Source organism: Myotis myotis, unplaced genomic scaffold, assembly GCF_014108235.1.
Source record: "Myotis myotis isolate mMyoMyo1 unplaced genomic scaffold, mMyoMyo1.p scaffold_m19_p_16, whole genome shotgun sequence".
NCBI classification, from domain to species: Eukaryota; Metazoa; Chordata; class Mammalia; order Chiroptera; family Vespertilionidae; genus Myotis; species Myotis myotis.
This window is the reverse complement of record NW_023416320.1, coordinates 9,318,169-9,322,737: the sequence shown is the minus strand read 5'-3', so window position 1 is coordinate 9,322,737 and position 4,569 is coordinate 9,318,169.

Below are 4,569 nucleotides of genomic sequence, written 5' to 3'. Positions count from 1 at the left end.
TTCCTTTTCCTAAATTTAAGCTTATTTCAGTTAGAGTTTCTGTTATTTGCTTCCCAAAAAAAGTCCCGGCTGACACAGTGCCTACCTTGGTTTGGTTGCCCTGAGAGCTCCCCCATCACCCATTGGCTAAGGTTGCTGAGGAGCTATAAACGGCTCCTACATTTACGCCCCAGTGGTTCAGAAAATTGCTCCTGGTTCCACTTTGTACTTTCCACTCTAAACCCTCTTGCGCTGCTTTCTTATCTGTACTTCTGTCCTGTGGTCCAGTACCTGGATCTCTTTGGATTGACACTTCATGGTACATTGAGCCTTGCTTCTACTTCAGAGATCACCCTGAATGTGGTTCCTCCCAAAACCTGGGCCGCACTCTTTTAATTCCATGGGCCAGTGTCTCAACCTCTGCACCCAGCCCAGGACCACTGAGCCAGAAATCTCTCCATGCGCAAACCACTGAGTTCTTTGGTCTCCTTCAGTGGGCCCTGTCGCAAATCTTTCAGGTCCCCTTAATGCATGCTTACTTTCTTTTGATGTTGTCCTTGGCTTTAACTGATGTTATTCAGGAAACCTAAAGGTCAAAACCTCCTCTCTAGCCCACCCAAATATTCAGACTATTTTCCTTAGATTTTATAATAGGGATTTTTTTATGAGAAAAGATAAGAAAGAATAAGCTTTTATAAAAAGGTTAGTCATTCAAATAAGGAAGTCTTAAAAATCCGAATCACACAAGGCACTCTGGCTACACAAAGAATATAAGGCTTTCAGCCTTACAGGAGTGTTCCTATAATGGGCTCTATTGTGTCTCCTCAAATTCACATGTTAGAGTCCTAATCCATGGAACCTCAGAATTTGACTGGTTGGAAGGTAGAATTTTTAAAGAGGTGATTAAGTTAAAAGGAGGCCCTTAGTGTGGGCCTGATCCAATATGACCGGTGTCCTTCCTGGAAGATCTCAGGACACGAATACACAGAGGGAGAGAATGTGAGCACCAAGGGAGATGACAGCGACCTACAAGCGAAGAGGAGAGGCCGCAGGAGAAACCAGCCCTACGGACACCTTGACCTTGAACTCCTGGCCTCCGGAAAGCTGAGAAAATAAATATCTGTTGTTTAAGCTGCCCAGTCGCTGGTGCTCTGTTTTGATAGCCCTAGAAAATGAATACGGTCCCCTACTAATCATTCACAAAACGGCATTTCTCCTCACCAAATCCTTTGGGAATCTTTCCCTGGTTCTCTCTCAAAATTCCCCCCAGAAGAGAAACCCATGGTATTTGTGGAATTACTACCAAGCACGTTCTCATTCAGCCAATAACTAAGGAATGGACTTGGGGTCTCGGTAATTGGTGGGAGAGGATGTCAGTAGTGCAGTGCGTACCAGTAATTTTTTTTTCCTCTAAGGTTAATCATGGTCCCTCTGCCTCCTTTGCTTTCCAATCCTCTCTCCTTCCCAAACAATCTGTGCAAAAGTCATTAGATGGACCTGAGCACGTAGAGTGTGTGCATATGGGGGTGGTGGTAAGCCGTGGTGGCTGAACAGGGACTGAAGCCTGAGTGGGAGGGGGCGGGTATGCACACAAAGGCTAAGCCTGGCACCAGGTGGCCTGGCCCAGGAAGGGTGAGGAGGGCATTTATATAGAGGGACTGCCTGGTGAGAAGGTGAAAGCTGAGTGGGGTAAGGTGAGTCTCCATGTGGAAGGGTGACCCTGTGGGGGGTGTCATAGCCAGAGCAAGGGGAGCATGTCCCTCCCCCACATTGAGACATAAAGTGTGAGGAGAGAGAGGAAGATGCCCATATGGCAGGTGGCTCAATAGTGTCAGGAGATGAGAGAGGGGAGGAAGGCATCTATGTCGGGGGTGGGATGCTGGTGTGGTGTGTTGGCTTCCAGTAGGGTGAGGTGGGTGCCCACATAGAAGGGTGGTGTGGTGTGAAGTGGCGAATTTTGAGCTGGGTGAATAGGGCATCCATACGGTAGGTGGGTCCAATGTGGGGTGTCGGAGTCCAAGTGGTGTAAAGAGGGAAGAAGAGAGATTGTTTACCTAGAGGTGGATTAATTAGAGAAGCAAATATGTTCAGAACAATGAGAGGTAGGTGTCTCCTTGTTGAAGATGGAAATTAAAATTCTGGAAAGGGGAAAAGTAGAATGAACCCTGTGGTATTGGATTAGAATTGTGGATAATAGTGTGAACACAATTTTCAAAATAGAGGATGTATGGATGGATAGATAGATAAAGAAAAGTAAAGTGAAAGTGTACACACGCACATATGCACTTCCCTACTTCTGTGCACAAAGAAGGATCTGGGAGCAGGGACCCTGAAAGAGCAATGAGTATAACGAGTGCCTAGACTTTAGTTTCTAAACCCTATTCTCCACTCAAAGACACCATGGATCCTTGGATAAATGTCTGATTCCAGAGCTGGTCTAGGGAAAGTACAAGGTAAGCCTGAAACCTCTTTTTGTGCCAAAAAGTAAAAGAGTGATCAAAGAATTTAGAGACATGTCTCATCAAATGGATACAGAAGCCAGCTTGAAGGGACTCGCACTAGCCAAATATGGAACGATATAAGCACAAAAATAAATGGAGTAACAGATTATGATCCATTAAATAAAATAGAAATCTATGTGTCTATAGTGATGTAAATCAATAAATAACAAGTGGAACATATAAGAAATAGTGTAAGATATTTACTCAGTCTTAAAGGAGCTGCCCATAAGATACTAATTACAAAAGGAAAAATGCCTGTGTGGCAGATACCCCCTTAGTCAATGATCGATGTTAACATCATCAGTAATGGGGAAAATCTAAATCCTAAGCCCCCTGGTGGGATGAAATGAGGAGACGATAGCATCAGTTCTGTGATATTTTTGTCAAAGAGGCACAGCCTGAATCTAATCATGAAAACACATCAGACAGATCTAAATGAAGGGACATTCTACCAAATATCTAGACTTTAATTTCCACAAATGTCAAGGTCATGAAAGTCAAGGAAAAGTTGAAAACTGTTCTGTATCAAAGGAGACTAAGGAGACATGATGCCCAAACTCAAACACATGATTCCAGACCAGCTCCTTCACCCAGAGGCCAGCACTGGGGCAGCTGGAGAGAGCAGTAGGGACGCTCACCGTTAACGTCCTGACTGTGGTTCTTCTGTAAGAGAACGTCTGTTGCAGGAAATACACACTTACATGTCTGGATGTGATGGGGCGCCATGGCAGCAACTTACTCTCACATGCTTCAGGAATGAAAAACAAGTTACTTGTGTTGCAACTTTTCTATAAATTTGGGGTTGTTTCCAAATTTAAAAAAAAGGGTCAGGGATGCAGGACAACTGGCCCAGCCTCTTCAACAAACCTGTGTCGTGAAAGCAAGCACAGAGTAGAAACTATGGGACAGAAGCAGATGCAAATGTGGTCCCCGGGGAGATTCAAATTTGGATTAACAGCAATAAAGCCCATTTTGGAGACAATTGTGTAATGTAAACATGGTTTATTATCAGACGAGATAAATGTGTTGAAATGGTAAAGTGGAGATCGTTGACTAGAAAAGAAAAAAAAAGCAGGTAATAGTAGTATGTGTCATGTGATCTCGTTTTGTGCAAAAAAGAGAAATACAAAGGAAGCTCTAACCTCAGCACTGGTCCTCATGAGTGTCAGGAATGCTTTTTTATTCTCTAAGTTTTGCTTGTCTATATTTTTTAATGTACAATAATGCACATTCTCTGTGTTTGTAGTAATAGAAGATCATTTTTTAAAGTAAAATTTAAATAACAGACGTAGGGGAAGGAGCCAATGGGGTCAGTCTTCACGACCTTGAATAGCACACTTTAATTACCTGGGACATGTTGATGCTACAGAAGACATTTGGACCAACTCCCAGAAGCCTCCCCTCATCTCTGGCATAAGGCCACTCTGCTACACGTGTCTGAGAGGTGTGAATGGAGGTATCGGTTCACTTTAACACCATATAGAAATGCCTGCTAGCTCACCTGGAAAATGGGGACGAATACCCTGTCTTAGATTACTAGGAGTATTAACTGAGTTAATATATTCGTAAAATGTTGAATAAATTATGAATAGATACCAATAGCACCTCACTTATACAAATACAATATTTGTGATCAACTCTGCTTTGGTTTAATAAAAAGAATAAAGGAAACAGATATAGCCTCCCAGTTCAGATTGGAATTTGGTATTTATTTTAATTCATGACGTACCTTCTGTATGCTAGGCACTATTCTAAGTGCTTTACAAATAATACATTTTTAATCACCATAATAATCCTATGAGGAGGGTAATCCTATTACCTTCCCCATTTTATAGGTGGAGGAAGTGAGCCACAGAGAGGTTAGTTAACTTGTGTAAAGTCACACAGCTAGTAAGAGGCAGGAACAGGATCAAACTAGGTAGTGCAAGCTCTCCACCTCAACTGATACAGTCTCTCACCACCACATAACCAAGTACGGGAGAGGACTCCAAGCTATGGACCGGTTACTTTCCAAAAGTTCGCTTTGTAAGCTCGTGTTTCAAGTTCCAACCATTTCCCGCCAAAACAATATTGCAAAGTAGGTTTGGTT